The sequence below is a fragment of the Brachyistius frenatus genome, unplaced genomic scaffold, assembly GCF_029030835.1.
Source record: "Brachyistius frenatus isolate BFR_SWC_R1_liver_20210118 unplaced genomic scaffold, ASM2903083v1 Contig_28, whole genome shotgun sequence".
In the NCBI taxonomy this organism is placed as follows: Eukaryota; Metazoa; Chordata; class Actinopteri; family Embiotocidae; genus Brachyistius; species Brachyistius frenatus.
The window spans coordinates 1,852,318-1,876,007 of NW_027210627.1; the positions used below are offsets into that span (position 1 = coordinate 1,852,318).

Below are 23,690 nucleotides of genomic sequence, written 5' to 3' on the forward strand. Positions count from 1 at the left end.
CATTTAAGAGTTTCATTTTTATTTTTTGGGGGGGGAAACTCAGCCAAATGCTAATTAGCTATAAATGATTCCTGTACTCATTTCAATGACTAACAGTAAACATCAGTTACATTACATCGGACACGTCACAAGTGTACCAAGATAACTCCACCACTCAACCATCAGATGGTATCAAGCTCTCAAGGCAAATCAGGACCAAGACAATGTCTGAGATCCAGATTTGGACCTCCTCCCACTCCTTTTTAAGCCGATTAGCTTATCTTTTAAACGCTGATGCAAAGTTCAAAGTTGCTTTGTCCTTCCGGGGTTAGTCAAAATCAGACCACTTAAGATTTTACTCAAAAAACAAGGTTGGGTGGACGGACAGCTGCAGGCAAGGTACAAATTTGGTCTCACAGTACTTTATATAAAGCATAACTCCCCTAGACACATACTTGCATATAAATACACTCATAAACTTCACATATAATGGTGTAAATTGTGTATTTTAATAAAGGAGGGCAAGTTTTTTTTTTTAATTTTCAAATCGTAGAAAATAAAAACTTTCATAATTTATGCGACAATTGTCTTGCCTTATTTCCCGTGATGTTACAGGAATCTGGTAGTAATGTGTTATTACGGCCAGAAGGTGGCAGTAGTGCACCTCGAGGCTTTTTGGCAATTCAATAACAGCTTTACAGAACAAAAGGAAAACGAGTGCGGCGCTGTGAAATTAGCTGCTACGGTACAAACGGAAGCGTCGTACCAGAAATTCTGAGAGCCATTAAGAAATAAACAAAGAGGAGGTCCAGTGTAAACTCTGTCATGTAAAGCCAGTATATCCATCACAGCAATGCAGTCATTTGAGAGTAAATCCCCGAGCAGACACTCCATCCTCAGATCAACAATCGATGACTTGCTTTGTCATCAGGTGAAGGGAGTTTGGAGTTGGATGTGCAGGGCAAAAATAATAATCAGAACCTCAATGATGACAGCTAAAAATGCACTGCTCATCAGCTTTGTTGACGGTGAGGGTTTTTGAAGTTTGATGACATTTGTCTCTCAGTCTGTGTGCGATTGCTCATCTCAATCAAAGCTTGATTCGAGTGTGAAGCTCGATTTAGTTCTGCTTGCAGGGTGAGAAAACAGAGAGAATGTTGAGGATAAAAGTCAAACGTGGATGACGGGAATTAAAATATGCTGGAGAATTAGTGCCTCATTACCATTTCATGAATCGTAATTAAATTACTATATTTAAAGTAAATAACTCAAAACGCAGGTGCAGAATTATAAAATTCAGACCCGTAACATGCTCTACAAACATTAATGCACTAAGTCAAAAGGTTTGGATACGAGATGGAAAAACATTCTTCCACATCATGATGGAAAAACACGTTGTTTTTTTTAACGATGGAAAGTTACAGAGGGAAGAAAACTGGAGCAGTAAAAACAATTCTAGTGAAACTAAACTTTCTGTTAGTCGTGAGACAGTTGTGGTCACTGAATGTGAAAGACATTTTTATTTTCATGCTGTCTTATTTGATACAACTCGTGGCCCTTCAGCTTAAGACTTCAAAAGTCAAAACATAATGGGCGAGACAAGCCTGTGGTGTCTCATGAGAAAAAACTGTTGTGACATGTATGGATGCTGTTTGCAGATCAAATCACTTTAAGCACAAGTGTGTCACTGTGTCACACTTTTGCCTACAATATTTGCAACTGCGTTTCCCGTGATATTCTTTGTTATATGATTGATCTCTCCAGGTTATGTGACGCAAGTCTGCAAAAATTTCAAAGAGCAGCACTTTACATGATTCCTTAAGACGCTTCTGCAGATTGTAGGGAGGGGGGGAGGGTAAAATATCATTTGACTGGTGCAAAAGAAATGCGTTCCTGTCTGTTCTGACTCTGACATGTTTATCCCTTTGGGATGTCTGTAGAAGAACTGATGGTAGACTTACTTTCTTTTCATGTGCTTAGTCATCACTCAGTTTTATGGTACTTATTACAAACATGCACTGCAGCAACTGCGCCACAGGCTCGATGTGTACGATGTCTACCAAATGGTAGCAGCTGGATTTATTCCCTGCCTGTTCAAAGTAATGGTCTCAGACACAAGTTCATGTAAAACCATGCCATGAAAATATGTTTAAGAACTGAGCAGTAAAAACATGAACACAGCGCGTGTCTGAACTGGAAGCAGGTTTTCTGACTAACAATATGCTGCTTACCCTGTGTGTGTGTTTAAATATATATATATATATATATATATATATATAAATATACATGTGTATATGTGTATATATATATATATATATATATATATATATATATATATATATATATATATATATATACACACATATACACACACACACACACACATATATACACATATATATATATATATATAGAGAGAGAGAGAGAGAGAGAGAGAGAGAGAGAGAGAGTGTATCCCAGAAAAGGAAAATAACAATATTTATGTTGCACATAAATATGTAATATTACCTTGATCACGACCCCCATTGATGTCTGTTGCCGTTTCATGTTTTTGTTAATCAAGGACCAACCATAGAAATTACATTCCTAAACAACTATTACATAATCACTGGATCACTATCAAAGGAAAGCTTTTGTTTTGAAGTGCCATATTTGTGAACTGCATCAGTGTTGGCAGGTGGTGGTTGGGGTTGATGGCAGGTGTACAAAGCTTCTTTCTCACACCGAAGGCCAGAGTTTCACATTCAGAGTCCGTGGCTAAATCCCGATTAATGACTTACAAGAACCAAGCAGGTCGGTTAAAACGTTCCTTTTTCTGCACGTGGAGGTTGCCGTCTTTGTTTACCGTTGCCATGGGGATTTTGAAAACGCTAACACAGATAGGGGAAGAGGAGAAATATATCGACTGAGCTCGTCGGCCAGTGGCAGGTTGACCAACGTTCAGTAAGTCAAAGTTACATATTTGGGATTTAATGAAGAAACGCTTCCTCGTTTTTTTTTTTTTGATAGAAAAAGATAACCCAGTTGCAATTATGGTTCTTTCAAGATGTCGTTGCTGTTGCATGTTGTATAGAAACGTGACTGCTAGTTTGGAAAGCATTTAAAAGGAAGAACATGTTTATAGATCAGGTAGAAAGCATGGTGGTGTAAATTTCAGTTGCTGTAGCTTTGATCAAGAAGAATCAAATTCCAGATCGGACATCTGTTTATTGATACATGTCCAGGGAACTAATTGGATTGGTGCACTCTAATCTATTTACCATTAAATATTAACCAAAACAAGCATTTTTTTTTCCATTGATTACTAAACTTTGTAAAAAGGAAAAAGTATCTATACTTTCCTGCAATGTTTTGACTTGCACAACTCTGTTAAGTGCATTTTCAAATATTTCATATTTTTTTACATTGTTTATATTTCTGAGAATAACTGCAAAGAACTGCTGGAAATTGTGCAGTAACACTGATAATAGTGCCAGCAGGACCTGAAACCGAAATTATAAGACCTTACCCTTTGAGACTATGAGGCCATTAAAGTTTATAGCAGTATGGAGCTGCAATCTGAACAGTCCTGATCATGTTTGCAGCTTAAAATGAGCACAGAAATGTCTGCATTGTGAAAAAATAAAATGTCCCCAGCCTTGAAAAAGAGCCCAGAAAATCTGCCACCGAACCTAATTAAGATAACTCACTAACGTTAAAGAAGTAAAAAAAAAAAAAAAAAAAAAGCCTTGGCGATGGCTTCACAAAGAGAAATCCCATTACTGCGTTACTGTAATAAAGCTTCTTTCAGTGGTGTAGTTTCCTCTTCTAATGAATTCCCAGGCGAATAAGTAGAATCCTGACTTTAAAGCCAAACCTTAATCTAACTTGGCAATTGCAGTAATCTGAAACTATTTCCTGACATTTTCAATAATGCATTCACCAGCATACTATTATTGCAGCTATAATGTTTATGGCATGCATTTTTTTAAATCTGAGAAAATGTCCAAATGGGACGTAGCCTCATTGTCTTTATAACGTATTAAAAAAAAAATTTTGTTTTAAATACAAACGCTATTTCTTGGAAAACTCCAGCTGGGCACGGGACTCGAGTGCAGCTTTCCCAAAAGGCTTGTCGCCCCATTTATGCAACCAGATTTGATGCTGTTGCAGAAACCAAAAAATGTGCTCACTGACCATGTCTGGCAACCCAGACTACACTTGTTCTTTTATACATGAGTGTGTAAATAAGGCTCTTTTTTAACTTTATTTGGAGCTTCAAAAACAGTCAACAGTGCGTTGACTTTTATGCCAGCAGTCAATATCAGAGAATTTCCCTTGATAAAACAGTGCATTACTGATTTTGCATGTAAGACTGGTCCTTAAATTTGAGAGCAGATTCTGGAGTTTTGAGCCCAGATGGAGAAGCCTGGTTCCTGACCGGAGTGTGAATGTGAATTCCTGGGGAAAGGAAACAGCTGACCAAGCACAGCATATCTGAAAGGGCCGTGGCAGCTTCTCCAACGTGTTTGGATAAAGACCGTACAGATCCTTCAAGGGCCTTCATCTTAAGAAATGATGAATCAATGCTTATGCTGCATCCAAGTCAGCAACGACCACTGCCTTCTGAAAATCCAGGCAAACTGGCAAAAATATTTTTCCTCTTTAACCTCGCTAGGCTTTTACACATATCTTCATTTTATTCTGCTTACTTTTAAAAGTATTTTTTTTAATCTATTTGCTTTTATTTATCTATTTCCTCCACACTTCCATACCTTTCAGCATCTTTTTAGCTTTTAGATATTTTTAATTCCTCTCACCTGTCCTATCTCGTGTTTTATCCTGTGTTCTGATTAACTGAAACTTTTCAATGCACTGTCCTAGTTTTTATACTCATTTTTAGTTTCTAGTTCTCATCACCCTCTATTATAACACTCTTATTGTCATTTTAGCTTCTAATTTATTTTCTACTTTTGTTTTGGTCTCAAAGTGTTTTTTAAATCGTCTTATTTTGATTTTTCCATTTGTATTTAATTGTCTTTTTTATTTATTTGTTCTCAAATGGATTTTATTTTTCTGGTCTACAACTCTGTGTTATTATTGGAATGTCAATCATCTGTAAAGCACTTTGAACTGCACCAAAATGTATGAAAGTGCTATATAAATAAAGTTTGACTGATTGATTGATAGATTTCCACCATTTTTACACTCAGCCAGGACTATTTAAATAAAGTCAAATTTTAAGTAGTAAACAAGTTCATTTGTGAAATAAATAAATCTCTGTAGGAGGAGTGAAGCCAATACTGTGCAATTCCGTGCATTTCAGGGCCGCGTAAACGTTTTATAAAGAATTAAAATGCTTCTTTAACGGGTGTGACACACTCATAAATCTTGAAGAAGCCTTTGAGTGGCCCATTTATGGTCCAAATCTACCTCAATAATTTACTTCTAATCTCCACCCCTGTTTCTGCATGATAAGACATCCCCCGGCTACAACATAAAATCTGGCCAAAGTCATTTATACAAGGCCATATTTTACTGTCAGCAACTGTTTTTAAAATGTACTGACTACATTGGAGAGCCAGGCAAGCCTTTATTTTATTATCAAAAGGAGTTTTCAGGGCATGTAGACTTGCACAGACACTCGAAATGCACTAGTAAGAAGACAAGGCACTCAATATAAAAGGTCTGCAGAGGCTTAAATGGGACCTGAAGGATAAAAGATTTCCTGTAACAGCACAAACTGTCCTCTTTTAAATGGAAAACAAGGTGCTGCTAAAGAGGCACAACGTTCGTGTGAAGTCGATCCCATAAGAGAAAAGAAAAATTTTAATCACTTTTTCTCCAACACTGCCAAATTTAAAGCACGATCCCCTTTTTCTCTCTCTTGATCCCTCTCCGTCCTGCCTCTGAAATAAAGCCACTGACTAAAGTAAACCACTTTGAACAGGGTTACAAAGAGGGAGGGAGATTGGTTGTAAAAGGCTCAGTGTAATGTGATTTTGATATTTTTTCAGTGCCTACTTACTAATCTAATCTTTGATCTTCAGTGAAAATAATGCCAGACTGTTATAAAACAGACAATTGTCCATCAATTCAATCAAATTATTACAATTTACAATTGCACACACCTCTCAATGTGATCGCAAATACATAAGCATGTTATACACACCGATCAGCCATAATATTGAAGGCACTGACAGGTGAAGCATATAGTATAATACAACATAATATAATACAACAGCCCAGCAATACATTTGAAGGATTATATAATGGTATGTTGTTTGTTCAATCTGATTCAAAGCTGTGTTGATAGATTTTAACAGTCATTTTGGAGATTGAAATTTGTGGTGCTGTCAAACTGTCATACCGAGAAGTGTTCCTAATATTTTCTCAACTCAATTAATTTAAATGGTAAGGGCAAAAAATTAGGAACACTTCTTAGTATAGCACAAATTATATCTTCCAAAGTGACCATAAAAATAAATCAAAACCTCCCTCAATCAGACTGAATAACAACTGAACATTATGATCTGTATGAAATGAGGATTTATTGCTGTTAGTGCTTCACCTGTCAGTGGTTTTAATGTACATATCGCCACACTTAAACATAACTCTCATCCAGGCACAATAAATACTGAAACTCTAACGACTTCTAACGCTACTAAAGCTGGTAATGACAGCTCACAGTGGCGGGCTTGTTCTCCAGACGAGCGGCAGTCGGGAACAGTGACGGTCAGAGCAAGTCACGGACAGATTTGTCACAGTATTAGAGCTCAAAGAAATGCGAACACATCTCGTCCCGCAACAGTCTGAGCTGATCAAACCTGGGGTGACATTGAAAGCTGCTTGGCTGACTGCTTTGGAAACTTCCTGTTCCTTCCTTGAAAACGAAAACACTTAATGAATTTTACTTTTAAACACACCGGTTTATGAACTAGAATACTTCATTTGTATTGTGCGTTTATTTGAATTCACATATTCATCTGCAAATCTGCACAGGAATATAAAACAGGTGGCTCATTTTTGATTGCCTACTGTTGATAATAGGTCATACAGCATACTGCAAATCCCATGTGACATTGTATGTGTGGGGGCGTGCATGGAAGGGTTTAATGCTAAAAATTTAAAAAATAAATAAATAAAAAACACACTGGAAACTGCTAGGGTATATGGACAAGAGCATAAAAGTGGATTTTATGCTGTGATATTTACCAGTATTGTATGAATTTGAAAGATGCTGTTAAAAGTAGAATGTAGGAATGTCAGAGCTAAGCATCAATAGGTTCCCTGAGAAGATAAACAGCGTGGCATCATAATGTCACCTCGCTCCCGTCTACGTTCATCACAAAGCAAAGTAACCCTGACAAGAATATACGCAGCTGAATTATGTGTCTGAGCTCCGTGTGTGTGATCGCTAACATGTGCTTGCTGTCTTTTACTCCCACAGTCACATAGTTACAGTCTCTGTTCAGAACAATAAGCATGTGCAGGATGTTGGCTGAGGTGGGAGGGGGATTTGAAACAGGCTGTGCAGCTATACAATGATAATGATATATAATTATAAACTCGCAGACAGCCGGGAAGATACGCTGGGAAAGAGACTTACGGTTACTGCGGACTGTGGATGTTCAGGTTTGGCTGTTGTGCCTCACTCATCTACGCGCTGATGGATGCTCATGAGCGCTGCATCTTCTGTAGGCAGAAAGAGAAGAGAAATACTTAAGGATGGAGCAAACCCCGCTGCGAGTCGAACATCTGATGTGATTCCATTCCATTTAATTTAGCTGACGCTTTTATCCAAAGCGACTTACAATAAGTACATTAAGCCATAAAAAAAATAATCAAAAAAAAAAGTTATTTATCGCTCTAAATTTAGTAATTTCCTTCACTGTAAGAAAATTCATCTTTGGAATTAAAGAAATAAACAGGTTCGCTGTTGCAATCACTGTTTTATTGGGAATACACCATTTCTTCCACTGAATTATGTCAACCTCTCAGAATTGATGAGTGGATGAAGTTTAAGCCTACATTTATGGAGGCAACATAAGATACAGTATCACAAAGCGCAAAGGACAGAGTAATAAAAAACCTAAATAAATGGAATAAATACAAAACACATGTAATTAGTGAATATATTCAACTATAGTTATTACGTTAGTGTGTGCTTGATGACGGAGGTGCCGACTCAGCTCTTTTTCACTCAGGAAAAATGTTCCTATTCAAGCAACATGAGCTTTGCATGATATCCAACACTATAAAGCATTTTTGTTCACATAATTGCTCATATAAATCTCTTCAATTTATAGCCCAGTGACAGCTGTGTGGGAGATTTGTGAGCCGTCATTGTTTATTGATGGTTTGAAGAAAGCTAAACAAACACATTGATCAATCACTATCAAAAGTGCATCGTTGAAGAATAAGAAAAAAAATAATCAATAATGTCCTTCTTTGGCAAATCTGAAATCAAAAGCCATAAAACAGCTGAGCACATTCATTAGAAAGCCATGTTTGTTTTGTCTCCAACAAAACCTCGAGCCTCTTCAGTTTCTTCCCAGTAGGTCCTGATTTCACTCTACAGTAGAATTGAGGTGATTCTTCCTAAACGGACACTGTATTTTGGCCTTTTTCAGCATGATAGCCGATTATGTCAGAGTTCAAATTAGTATTTTAATAGGGGACACACTCCAGATTAAAGTGGGCTGTCTGCACACTTGATATATGAGCGCCAACGTTTTCTATTATGTGTCACCCTGCAGAATTGTATAGTTATCATGAAAGTGACTGAAGAATTTAGGGGGAAATGACATTCAGAGATAGATGTAAGGGCGCAGAGTGTGGAAGGTGTTGCATTAATTTGAGCTGGGTGACTTCTGTGTGAGATTTTGTACATAATAAGACGACTGGAGCTGCTCATAGAAGTTATGTGATATTGAAAACGAGCATACGAGGCATTGCTGGTTACTGACAACACATTTAGAGTTCATAATATGTATTGTTTAGCCTTGCAAGTTTATGGTCCTGGCACCGTTAAAACTCAAATACATCAGCAAAATAAATCAGACAACTGGATCTAGAAACAAACAAAAAAACTTTATCCTGAGATGTTGCATTTGTCCAACAACTGCTGAGATAAGGCCAATGTGTGAAAACGGAAAGGGAATGTGCGTTCTCCGTTTAATCCACAACTAAAAGACTGCATGTCTGATTGGAAAATGTTACGAGGATAAAGGGAACTGCATAACACTGGTTTAAATCCTACTTTTTAGATCGATTTCAATGAGTCTTCCAGACAATGAAGAGTTAGCTATGGAGTTCCACAAGGCTCAGTGTGATGCAGAAAAGCTAAATCATGCATGTATTACTTCCAGGCTGGATTATTGTAATTCCTTGTTGTTAGGATGTCCAAATTACTCATTATAAACCCTGCAGCTGATCCAAAATGCTGCAGCAAGAGTACTGACGGGATTTAGCAAGAGAGATCGCATTTCTCCTGTTTTAGCTTCTCTTCACTGGCTTCCTGTTAAATCAATAATAGAATTAAAAATTCTCCTGCTGACTTACAAAGCTCTGCATGACCAGGCTCCATCGTGATCAGATATCCTATAGAACCACATCATCCTCACAGAGATCTTATAGAACCACATCATCCTGACAGAGATCTTATAGAACCACATCATCCTGACAGAGATCTTATAGAACCACATCATCCTGACAGAGATCTTATAGAACCACATCATCCTGACAGATCTTATAGAACCACATCATCCTGACAGATCTTATAGAACCACATCATCCTGACAGATCTTATAGAACCACATCATCCTCACAGAGATCTTATAGAACCACATCATCCTGACAGAGATCTTATAGAACCACATCATCCTGACAGAGATCTTATAGAACCACATCATCCTGACAGAGATCTTATAGAACCACATCATCCTGACAGATCTTATAGAACCACATCATCCTGACAGAGATCTTATAGAACCACATCATCCTCACAGAGATCTTATAGAACCACATCATCCTGACAGATCTTATTGAACCACATCATCCTCACAGAGCACTTTGCTCTCAGAACTCTGGTCTACTTGTGGTTCCCAGAGTTTCCAAAAGTAGAATGGGAGGCAGAGCTTCAGTTTTCAGGCTCCTCTCCTGTTGAACCAGCTCCCAGTTTGGATTCAAAGCGCAGAAACCATCTAGATTTAAGGTTAGATTTAAAACTTTCCTTTTTGGTAAAGCTTAGGGCTGCTCAGGTGGCCCTGAACCATCCTGCAGTTCTGCTGTTCTTGGCCGAGGCTGCTGGGGGAACCTCGTGATGCACTGAGCTTCTTCACTCTTTCACTCTCTATAACTCCTATCTCACACCATTACATCTCATCAACTTCATGCTTTTTCTCTCCCATAGTTTTTGCTTATTGTCTGTTGCCTCTCCATTCAGTTCCCACACTCGCATAGTTTGTGTTCTTTCTCTTACAGGTTTCTCGGCCATTGAGCTGCACGTCTCTGCTCTGTAATTGTCGCCCCCACCAGCAGCTCATGTTTTACACCTCTATGCTGCCCTTTTCTCTCTCTGCTCTCCTCTCACCCCAACCGGTCGAGGCAGATGGCCGCCCACCTCTGAGCCTGGTTCTGTCGGAGGTTTCTTCCTGTTAAGAGGGAGTTTTTCCTTCCCTCTGTTGGAGGTTTTTCTCCCTTAAACAGGAGTTTCTCCCTCCTAGCTTATGTGGGAATTGTTGGGTTTCTCTGTATGATGTTATAACGTTCTGCTGTTAGGACTTTAATATGTTAAGTGCCATGAAATAACCCGTTGTAATTTATAATCAAGATTTTTTTTAATTTTTTTTATTGAATGTACTTTTATCATATCCGAAGACAGAATCATCTCTCAAAATCAAATCGTTTTCCATCTCCATATTGTCATTTCCATCGGAGCCAAAACAAAGGTGACAATCAAATTTCTCCTATCCATCCCCAGCTGAGGGATAATGCAAAATGGGTTTCCTTCAGCGTTTCTCTCACTGTTAGAAGTGGCTGCCTTTTCGCATCCCACGGCATACATCATACTGAATAATAGAGGAGAATTGAGAAGAAAAAAAAAAGAAGAAAAAAACTGTCATTCCTATCTCCCCTCGAGCGACGAGTTTATGATTCAGAAATGAGGTTTTACATACCAGAGAGCTGAATCTTATTAAGGAAACAGGTGTTATTTGGTGCCTTATACTGTGAAATATACTGGATTTCTGTTGACTGTTCCATTACTTGAATTAAAAGTGGTGTATTTGCATGGAGGTGAATATCTAAACCGATATCTGATATCCAGGCAATCAACCTTCGTTCAACATTCATCACAACAACGACAGGCTTCAGTCTATGCGTTGCCAACTGAAATGAGTTCGTGATAGAAAATTAAATGAAAATGGAAGAGGATCACAGCACTCCTTCAGATGAAATTGTTTTACCCTGTTCCTCCTCATTAGCAGAAATCAAATCACCCCAAAACAGTAATTCACACTGACAACGAGGGGCTTGAAGCCCTGAGGTCAGGGGTGGGTTACTTCATGTGAGGGAGGGGAGGTCTACCGGATTAATCCTCTTAGGCCAATTTTGACAGCGAGGCAGAAAGTTGACTCCAAAAACAAACTCGGTGAAAAAAAAAGCCTTGATCTGAAATTTCAAGTCATGTCAAGTTTACTTGTACGGTCCAATATTAATTATGACTCAAAGGGTTTTACAGACCCAAAACATGAACCCAGCGCGACGTTTCTAGGACAACAAAAAGCTCCTCAAAAGAATAAAATAACAAGGCACATACTCTTTGGATTGCTATGGCGACCTTCTTTGTATTTGTCACTACAATTCAAAAAAGAAACCAAAGAGATATTTGTTGCAGAAAAATGGGATTATAATCCAACAAGAGGATATCAATAGTTATACAACAAGTAGTTCCGACACGGAGATCTGATTGGTCAACTGCACATTTGGAACGTGCTCAAATCAGCATAAAAGCACATCCTGCTCGTCACTAGAGATATCACTCCGCTTTCTCAGTGGGAATATATAATTAGAATTATATTTCATAGAATATACAATATAATGATATAATGTTGTTTTTACTTGTTATAGGCCGGTTAAATGTGACCCAATTAGTGAAACCAGGTCTCTTTTGGTGCTCTTTTGTTGCTCCGAGCACCCGTACCGTAACACCCCGAATAATCGCACACTTAAAATCCGAGCGGCGGCCGGCTTGACCGGGTTGGTTTTAACAACAAGATGCTAAAATCTTAAAAACTTCATAAGTCCATTGACATCTTTTTTCAGCGGATATCTTAGTTACAAAAAGACTGAGCTCGCGAAGCAGTTTTGTGTGATTCACTTTGAGAAACAATATCTAGAAAGAAAGAAAAACGGACTAGAAATCCTCTGTCGCTAGGGTCGTTGCTAGGGGTCGGCCTGCTTCCCGGAGTAGTAAACATTGCGTACATTACACAAAAGTCGACTGACACGAGTGATCGTTTTCCAGCTCTTAGTCATACCCGGTGTATTGCCATGGAAACGGTAATCGCACTAACAAAAAGTTGTATGTTTTCAGAGTGAATTGTTCCACAATATGATGCTTGCGGACCGAATCACTGTCGCGCCAAAAATGACGATAAAGCACACCACCTCGTGTATAGCACTAATGTAGTAAATTCAAAAAGAGTATATCACATCGACCAGAGTCCAAAAAAAAAAAAATCTATAATAAAATGTTCTTTGCGTTGCTCCAGGCCCCGGTAGTAGTCGGGCCTTCGACCAAAATAAATCAGTGTATAAAGTAGATGTGGAGGGTGTGTGTGTTTTAATGGTTAAGGTCACGGTGGGCAGCACTGTCCATCGTGCTACCACGTAATAATCCTGTTGAAAATAATAATGTTTTCTTAAAGGTCTTGAACCCTCTTCTTCCCTTTGAGTCGCTTTCTGATAGCAAAAACACCATCATGCTGGCAGGGAGCACAGATCCAGCACCTTACATGCTGGAAGTGGTAGATAAGAGACAGGGAACATACAGACAGCACCGGACTGGCTCTGGCCCATCTTACTTCCCGAGGGGCAGAACGGGCAGATGTCAGGGTGTGCTTTTCTTTTTTTTTTTTCCTTTTTTGTACGAAAGGTACAAGCTGGCATGAACACATTAAAACCTGCAGCGCGCCGACATACTCGGAGACGACAGACAGTCAAAATGCATCAGCTTTTTTTGTGAAAAGCCAAGCACAGACTTTGAGACTCGTGGGCTTTCTGAATAGCTCGCCCTTCATGGTACATTAGTGCTCCCACAGCATTAAATGACAATGAGAGAAAATTATGTGCATGTGCTTTAAATAACACCACCGTGAAATATGTGGCCACCATGTGCAGAGACTTCCGCCCAACAATCATTTTGATTTTAAAACTGGACGGCTCGATGACAGATTTATTTCCCCAAACATCCATCGTATTTTTTATTAAATTGGGCCATCATTCATTTTGGCCATGACAAGGTTTTATTTACCAGTTTTATTGCCGAGATATAGGGACAAGTTGCACCTACTGGATGCAGCTGTACGATGGCAACCAGGAGAACAAGCGACAGAAGTCATCACACAATCCCCAGTTTGACTGTATTATGAGCCGAGAACACGAATGACGGTAACTGCTGGAAGTTTATTTTCTTCAAACAAACTAAAATGTATGAGGATTCTTGTGCAACAACCAAAACAGTAGCTTTTGAAGACTTTGAAGTGCTCCGGGAAAAATAACAACAGAATTACCGCGTAGCTGTTGTTTGCCTCTGCTAACCACTCAAGTAGTAGTTTATATGTACATCTGTCCAAAACCATATAGATATTGAACTCAAAGTGACCTTGACTTTTGACCTTCAAAATCTGAACAGTTTATTGCCGAGTTAACGCGAATGTTTGTGACAAATTCTAAATATTGCATTCACAAGAATGGGACGGACAGATGAGGGGGAACGTGAGGTCACAGTGACTTTGAACTTTGACCTTTGTCCACCAAACTCTAATCAGTTTATCCTTCAGGGCCAAGTGAGTGATTGCGCCACATTTGAAGAAATTCCATCCAGGTGTTTCTGAGGTATCATGTGAATGTGTCGAATCGGGGTCACAGTGACCTTTTCCTTTGACCCTCAAAATGTAATCAGTTTATTCTTGGTATCAAGTGAATGTTTTTGACAATTTTGACCAAATTACCCTTTGGGCGTTTGTGAGATATCGTGTTCACGGATGGGCGGAGAACCCGAAAAAACACGACCTCCAGCTGTGGCTATCGCTGATAAAAGGAAATTCCTCCCCCGCTGATGAAGATCATCCGTTATGACTGACAGCTACTAAATGTGCCATTATAGGGACAGCATTCTACAAGATTTGATATGAGGTGCACTGCATTTCTATGACAAAAGAGTAGACTCCGTCATGTGATATGAACCGCTCCCGTACTAAATGAACACCTTTATGACCTTCATATGCAGACAGGCGTGTGATCAGCAGTACTCAGGAATACAGCAAGCATGTACTATAGACGTGGTCGGCATCTGTGCGCCCAGTTGTCCGTGGGTGTATACATGCATTTATGGGTGACATGAACCTGTGTCTCATATGGGGGTCTGCATTCATGCGCAAGAAACACACTACACACTACATGTTCACTGCCATTTGTTCCTATCGCCGATTTGTGGTTTGAAATGATCTTTGTTGAATATGGTATTTGTTTGAATTAAGTAATTGAGTAAAGAAAGGAAGGCGAAGAAAAGAAAAGCCTGTTTTTTTTGTTGTTTTTTTCCATCGCCGTGGTGAGAGCGGAGCGGCAGGCGTCTTTCAGGGCATAAAGAACCTCGGAGACGGAAATTGAGTTGAGGATCTAATGAATAAAATAAGGTGCGAGTATAGACGTGGTCGGCATCTGTGCGCCCAGTTGTCCGTGGGTGTATACATGCATTTATGGGTGACATGAACCTGTGTCTCATATGGGGGTCCGCATTCATGCGCAAGAAACACACTGCATGTTCACTGCCATTTGTTCCTATCGCCGATTTGTGGTTTGAAATGATCTTTGTTGAATATGGTATTTGTTTGAATTAAGTAATTGAGTAAAGAAAGGAAGGCGAAGAAAAGAAAAGCCTGTTTTTTGGGGGGGTTTTCCATCGCCGTGGTGAGAGCGGAGCGGCAGGCGTCTTTCAGGGCATAAAGAACCTCGGAGGCGGAAATTGAGTTGAGGATCTAATGAATAAAATAAGGTGCGAGTAAATCCATTGAAAAGCTGCGGAATATGTAAGAGATGAAAACATTGTTTATTATTAAATCATATGCTGCATCTCTGAAGACTCGAAAGCTTATGAGCCACAGACGCACATGCGCACGTACGTATGCACGCACACACACTGAAGAGAATTCTAGTGCAGCAAAAGCCGACTGCAATCCTGTTTGGTGTGCTTCAGAAGAAACCTACAGCAGCTTTAATGCGCAACCTGACCCAGTTAAAACATTAACTGATATTCCATGTCAACCTCAGTGAGGCTTGGTTGAACGGTATTTCCACGCAAAGACAAGTTAATCAGCTTCTCCAGTGTGCAAACAGCAAGACAAGCAAACGCAACAAGAGGGGTTTGTATTATTGATAAAACGTTACCGAGCACACCTCCTCGATTTTGGAATAAATATAGAAGCGCTCTACATTTCCGGCTCTGCTGGGCCGGGCTAATGGAGCACAGTAAACATCTGCACCTCCGAGTGTGGAGAGGAATACCACTGATTTCTCATGTGGTTTCAGGCGTTCGAAAGACAACAGAGACCCCCAGCTGAGCTTTACACTCAAAAGCTGAACTGATCTTGTTTCCATTCGTCACTGTCTCACCATGTCTCACAAACCGACAAAGCTTTACAGTTCTGATGTGAAAACATGGTCATACTCAAATGAGCTTTTTTTTTTTTTGATGTTTAACTGGCAGGTAAGTGAATACCAAGACGGGTAAAGACTGGTTCCTCTTTTCTTTGTCATGACCTTGGTGAAGTGGGAAAAAAAAACCACCATGAAATTATCTAATGAAGCTTGTGTTATGCAAGCACTGCAATTCTTTAATTACTTTACTTGTCAGTAGCAGTAACTGAAAGCATAAATCAAAATACATATATTTTTTAGTATAGTTCAACCATAACCACTTCCCCTCCATAACATTGTCCTCATTGTAAAATGACCTGCCATTGGAGCCGCCAGGTCTGTAAAATGATTCTCATTTTAATTTTGCATTGACTAGAGAACAGGAAATTATGAATACAATAGTTGACTCATTTTGACAGTTTTCAACCTTTGCCCCACTTTTTGAGGCCTAATATCTAATTAAATGATGGGTTTGTTTTCAGATTGACTGGCAGGAAACTAATAAGAAGCAGTGACTTCCGTGACTGACTGCAAAATGACTTGTGACATTTTTTTATTGACTTTGTATTTCATGAGAGAAGGTAAATAGAAGTCTATGGAGCCAGAGCTTTTTTGGAGTCAACCCCTAGTGGCCCTCGGTGGTACTGCAGTTTATAACACCTCTGTATTGCCCTCACTTTTCAGGCTCAGAACCTCCATCCAGTTTATGATTAAAACAAATACAAAATCATACCTAAAGCCATGCCTGTACATTCTTTGCTTGCACTGTAGCTTCTTTCAAGTCTAAATTAAAAACTCTCCACTTGACTTTCATTTCCTTTGTTGCATTTGGGGCGACTGACAACTTATCATTGCACTGTAGCTACACTCAAGCTCTATTTATGGTCTTTTATTATTTAAGGTTCATTAGCATTTTATCTTCACTTTATTTATTTTGCTTTAAATTATATTGGTTTTACTATAAGCTATTTGACCTTTTTGATTTCATAACATTGGCATTGCTTACTTTTGAAACTGCTAGTGGCTCTGTGTTTCAAATGTCCGATACACAGTAAATTAAGCTACCTCGCCCATTGATGTGATTGTCTGCTAATTACTGCTTCTGTTTACAGTTTTACTTGCATTTATGATTGTACCCTTAAAATGCTCCTAGAGTCCGATAACTCCACCATAATGGCTGCGCTGTTACTCACTGAGTATGTTAATGAATAACCTCCCTAACTGACAGCTGTACAGTATCCCAACACCTGCCAAGCTGCTTTACAGCCTCCATGTCACGGTACTCCTTTTTTCCTTGAGGCAGCTAATTCTAAGAAACATATGGGCAGAAGTGGTCCTGAGAATTTTGTCTTTTCCTTTCTTTCATCCAAAAGGCTGGAGTTAAACAGAAAATGCTTTGGGCTGCCCCAAATGTGGCCATTTACAGCAAACAATAAACAACAGCTGTGATAGAAATCCTGTCATCAGTGTTCCTGATCGTCACTCAATTAGTGTTTTTGTCCTCTTACCAATTCAAAGAGCTACAATAGTGCACTCATTGGCAGGTGTTAGTTAAAAAGGAAAAAAAATCAGAAGAGTCAATCGGAACAGAGATATTTTCTCTGCAGGTTAAACTGCAGAAATAACAACTCTGAAAATGGCAAACTTCTTCAATCAACACGAGACACTGATTGATCTGAGCTGCCACGACCACAAGGTTGCTTTTATCAACGGAAAATTACATCAGCAGTTAACACGAGTCGATGCTGATTGGTTAAGGCACAATAACCCCCCTAACAAGCTGAAAACAGCTAACATGAACCCAATGTCTCCCCGAAAGACAAAGTGAAAATAAAAAATTTGCAGGTCTGCTTTTCCAGCTATAGAAATCGATCCAACTACCTGGAACATAATTGCCCGTGTAGGTACCAACCACAAGCTCAGGCAGCTCGGTAGAGCTCCAGGACGCTCTTGAAGCTGGCCGAGACGTTCCTGAACCTGGATAATTCCTACTGATGGTACTGGCTGCAAAAACATGTATTTATCTTTAAGTACGTTAGAGTACTGTAATTAATTCTAAATATAGCAGCCAGAGTTTTAACAAAAACTTTACATCCGAGGACACCATAACTGGCCTCGAGTCAGTCCATTGACTTCCAGGTAATTTTTGTGTTGATTAATATAATCGACTTACTCTCCAAAAAGCCCCACAGGCTCTCGCTCCAAAGTAACTCTGAAAGACTTGTCAGAAATGGGTCAGACGTCTTAGATCTTCTGGTTTCTGATTGTTGTTTTTCTCTGATTACTACATATGCATTACATGAATTATGTCCTTTAAAATTAACTTAAAAGCAAGACTAACATTTTGAACTTTCTCTTTTTCTGCTACACAATTTTCTTTTTGTGGTGGCTGTTTTTTTTGGTTTTTTTTATTGAATAAACAAAACAGCACAAGAATGGTATTTTTCTTTGCTTTCTTTGTGAAGTTGCATACCCTAAAGAAACTGAGCAGTATGTATTTGTAAGAATTTGCTTGCAGTCACATCGAATCCTGCTGTCTGCAAGTTAACACATATTTTTCTACTGAATGGAAAGAAAACTGGCACACCAAGACTGCTGTTCGACTACCTTTAAAAAAATTGTTTTAAAAAGTCAAAACCTTTGTCCGCACACGTCTCCTGGGGCCTGGCTGCCGATCCAGCACCACAGGGGTTCAACTTTGACCGTCTTTGTTTCCTGACTGGGCAGCGAGCACCCCTGAAAATCCTCTGATCTCCACTCAGGAACATTCCTCTGCAGCCCCCCTCTGCAAACCTTCAGCCAAACAAGTGTGTTATATATTTGTTTCAATAAAGGTTGGTTGAGATATTGTTTTTTTTTTTGTAACATCAAAAGCCTTTATATGGACCAGATAAACAAAGAGAGGCAAGCTCCTGAAATAGCTATTGCCTCCTTAACCCCAAATTTGTGCAATAAGAACGATGAGACTTGATAAATCCTTCAAAACCTGGAAAATCAAAGTTGGTGATGCTTGGATGTGAAGAGTCTGACAGGTTGACTAATGGCAGCTGTCTTCAAGGAAAAATGTCACATTTGCTAAAAACAGCCGCTGAACCATAGATCACAAAAACACAAGCATTCATTATTTTCTCGTCAAGATGTCTTAAAACGAGTTCCTTCGATTGAATTCACTTCTATAAACTTGTCACAGTAATGAAAAATATTCTTTGGCAGGTTGAACGAGCCCCGTGTCACGGAGAGGGTAAAGCTGTATTTTTAATACGCTCGCATTACTCACTCAGCAAACCTACAGTTACACTTACTGGTTCAGTTTGAGGTTAAACTCGGCAGTGATTTTTTTTTTTTTTTTACTCTGAATGTTTTCGAAATCTATTCTGGGAAAAGTGACCTTTAAAAATCTGTTGACCTTTGCGGGCATCACAGCAGCTGCGATGTGTCGACGGCAGGCTTCAGTGTTGATTTGGAATCTGACAGGCGCATGTTCGACGATAGCATGAAGCCACGGTGACAGGAAATCATCAGTTCTCATTATCTTTATTGTCTGCTCGGCAAGCACGTGTGAAGTGTGCCACTTTAAAGATAGCACAACAACGGTCTAATTCAGACTGAGCAACACAAATAGGGTAAAACAGAGGCAGCTGATGGGTTTCGGAAAACTTAGAAGTGGGACGAAGGTCGATGCGGAGATGAATTATCACTCTTTTGTACATTTCTCTAAACACTTAATAAAAGGAAAGATCTCATAATGGTGACGCTCCAGCGGGGCTGATGGAGGAGGCAGGCAACACATTTGAGATTTAATTCAGTGCTTCCCCTATAATTATCTTGGGAGAATGAAAGACAATAGAAACAAAATACAAACATACTCAGCCAGTCCAGCAGTACCAACTCAGAGCTGCAGCCCCACAAACGCTGTCATTTGCAAAGTCCCCTGTGCACAGGAATTGTTGTCCTCGTAGTGGACCTCTTACAACTGCTGACATTAAACAATAAACACAAAAAAAAAATATCAAAAAAAAAATCTCTGAAAAGAATCCTCCTGGTCTTTGTGTGCCAAAACATAAAATCTACACAAGAAAAACTGTCACATGTCCTGCAAACACAAGATTTATCACAAACTATATTACTTAAAAGTATGTAAAGAATCTAAAAGCACATTTGCACCTTCCCTCTGGGGGGGGGGGATTAAGGCTGTGTCAATAGCAGACAATTCTGCAATGTAATGCTTTGTCTGAAATGTGCAATTTTCTCTTCAGCCATACGCTTGTCAGATTCAGTAATATTGTTCTGATTTATGTGATGGCAAGAGATGTCAAGGAAAGTTTTTTTTATGGAGCGCCATTCAGATACAAAGCAATTCAAAGTCCTTTATAGAGGCATAGAAATACAATAAATAGAAGATATGAAGAAGACAGACGAATGGCATTTTAGAGACCATAAAACAATGAAGAAATTCAATTTGAGAAAGCATTTTTAAAAAGGCAATTTTTAAGAGCTTTATGAAGCCATATGAGTACAAGCTCATATCTAATTTACTGGCGCAGCAAACAATAACATTGTAAGCCCCTGATTTAAAAGGGCTGATATTTTTAGCAGACCTCAACCGTTCAGGAAGCTTGGTCCACAGGTGGGGAGCAGAAACTGGTTGCTTGTGTTTCCTCTTGAAACAGCATTTATTTTTAGACATTTAGTTTCATTCTGTACTTTAATCACGTTGAAAGAATAGTGACAACAGGCTGTTCGCCATCTGCACCCTTAGCAGCAGTTTCTCCAACGTCGGAGCCATTTTGAAAATCATTTTGAAATCTACCATGAAAATTGCCAAAAATACTTCTCTTCGAATGACCCAACTCAAAACACACAGGTACACTCGGGCTGAAAGTCACACAGGATTACACTTTCAGCCATAGGTGAGTGATTGCTTTACTTTCAGGTGCGTTAAAAGGGCGGGACATAGATTACAGCCTTTCTGAAGGAATTAACGAAAAATGTTTAACTGAATCGAATTACGTGGGTGGTGTTATTGGTTTCCGTTATGGATGGCCCACGCCGACCTCAAAGATCAGTAATGGGTCCAATCAAGGCATCTTTCTAACTGATTGGTATCAGACGTGCTGAGCTATATTTAGCACCGGTTCTAGAGAGCACAGATGTGTGTCAGGATCCAGAAGCTAAAACGTGTGCAGTGTGGAAATGTGTTGAAAATGAAAACAAAAGCAGCACAACAGCCCTTAATGTCTCCATAAACTCTCAACAAAAGCGTAATTAAGATGTTTATGTGTTGTGACTGTAAATGTTAACGCCAATACACCAATTGAAAGTTTAATTATGATTATGACAGTCAATTAAGATGTGCTCGTACACAATGCGGCACTAAGTGGAACTAATAAGAGCTATTTACATGTTTGCTTACTTTGTTAAAAAAAAAACAAATTAAAAAAAATAATAAAGACATGAAAACTGGAGCTGCACTAAGTAGAATTGTAATTTTTTTTAAAAAACATGTTTTGTTTGTTTATTTTATTTTATAAGAAAATATAGATAAAATAACCCAATAAGGAACAGCTTGGATGCAGGTAATCAGTCCTTCATGCATTACAGACTTATTCAATTTTCAAGCATATAAATTGGATCGATTTTAATAGTTTTAATGAGCTTTAAGTGGGGCACATACTCAATATTTAAATACCTCGAGCGGGGCAAAAAACAAAAACTTGATCGGGACATTTTCCATATGTTTCTGCGCAGCCTGGTATATACGGCCGCCTGATGAACTGAACTTCACCGGAGCGGATTCCACTCAGACAAAGAAAGACAGATCTCATGCCAACTTTAAAGTTCAATGCATGTATGGGCTGCCGGCCAAAGCAATCTGCCAAGGGGCTATCCTTCTCTGTCAGTGCACAGAGCAGCTGTGACAGGAGATGGCCTTGAGGGTAACTAAGCAAGCGAAACACATCTTCAGACTTCTTCCAGCTCATCTTGATTTAGTGGTTCAACTCTGGGGTCAGGATTCCTCGCTTCTTATGAGGAGCTCGGGCTCCCCGTGGTGCTGAATAATGCCCTAAAGAGCTGGAAGGGAAAGTTTCCATGTTGAACAAGTTATGAAGCTACAACAAATTGTTATCCATGGTAGGTATAGCGCATCTCAAGCATGTAAGCATACAGTGGTGTGAAAAAGTGTTTGCCCCCTTCCTGATTTCCAATTTTTTTTTTGCATGTCTGTCACACTTAAATGTTTCAGATCATCAAACTAATTTAAATATTAGTCAAACACAAGTAAACACAAAATGCAGTTTTTAAATGAATGTTTTTTATTATTAAGGGAGAAAAATAAAATCCAAACCCACATGGCCCTGTGTGAAAAAGTGTTTGCCCCCTAAACCTAATAACTGGTTGGGCCACCCTTAGCAGCAACAACTGCAATCAAGCGTTTGCGATAACTTGCAATGAGTCTTGTACCGCTGTGGAGGAATTTTGGCCGACTCATCTCATGACCTCAATCCTATTGAGATACTGTGGCATGACCTTAAAAAGGCGGTTCGTGCTGGAAACACTCTAACAGTGCTACACAATCCATATTCATAACTCCATACTGGGAGCCAAGGCCTGTCGAAGCTATCACATCATCGCCGACCGTATAAAAGCGGACATATAGCTTCCGGGGCTGAAAAATGAGGCTAAATCTGACGTGCCTTACACGGCAATACCACACAGTGCCATTAGAGGTTGGCTCCAAAGTGCCTCGAGCTCCATAGACTCCTATTCAGCTTCTCTCATGAAGTCAATACATTTTTTCCACAAGTTATTTTGATATTGTTAGCTACGGTCCCTCATTATTATTCGTTTTTTTTGGGCGGTCCCTCTAAAAATAATCCCGTCATTAATTAAGTCACATTTTTGAGTGTGTTTTTGTTTGATTGACAGGCCTGAGGTGCGGTCAGATTTCCGCTTATAGGGGGGCGGGGTGTGGTGTTCTCGAGTTTCCAATCAGATCGAGTCAGATCCACCGCTCGCGCCTCCCCAGCTCGTGAAAATATGGTCACTTGTGGCTCCAAACCGCTCCGAACTAACAAGATGACAACGGCCGAAATGTCAAACTCAAAGCTTCTTAGCGTCAGTTTACAAACCAATGGGTGATGTCACTGTTGGTTGCTGCTTGATCGTGATTATTTGTGGTATAATTACTGGATTCATTTCTATTGATTTGTGCAAAGACAGCTCGATGAAATTCATTGGGGTGTTTCCCTTCTTTTGCTACGATTTAACTGCACACGAGTGGAGCATTAGTACCACCAACTGATAACCTCTTGGCGCTCGACTTCTAATGTTCGGCAGAACACATTATGATAAGCATCTATTGACATCAACATCATGGATTTAGTTCCAAAGCCAATGAGCACATATCAGCGGAGAACCCAAGAACTTGGATGAGGTGATTTGCCAGATTTGCCAGGAGGTGCAATTGATATGTTCCGATGTTCAATGCCAGTGACTGGGTTTGCTTTTTCAATAGGTGTATTATTAAACCATGATTAGGCTTATACAATCATAGCAGCAGAAAACGAACAGCAAAAGAAAATTAAATTGTCAATCGTAATTATTTGCCTGACAACCAATTGTCAACTGAAGCACCATGATGGTGACAGCCCTATTTGAGCCCAAGGTAAATAAGCCATGAGAGACTGCAAAGATGGTTCCCATTCATCATTTACAAAGCTCTACTGCAGAATAAGTGTCAGGTCAATACACTTCACTGGCCTGTAAACCTACTTACCATGAGACTCAGTGAAATCCTGATTGTTCGGCTC

General features: G+C 39.4%; 1 protein-coding gene across 4 annotated transcripts in view; it reads right to left on the reverse strand.

The window, feature by feature from the left end:
* gulp1a (GULP PTB domain containing engulfment adaptor 1a) overlaps positions 1-23,690 on the reverse strand; it is an 83,703-nt gene that overhangs the window by 41,536 nt on the left and 18,477 nt on the right. For 2 of the 4 annotated variants that reach the window (XM_069698838.1, XM_069698843.1), the window contains exon 2: positions 7,568-7,653. The gene's annotated coding sequence lies outside the window, so the exon portion shown is untranslated. Of the gene's footprint in view, positions 1-7,567; positions 7,654-19,745; positions 19,856-23,690 lie in introns of all 4 variants that reach the window. The other 2 variants (XM_069698839.1, XM_069698840.1) reach the window with 2 other exon arrangements.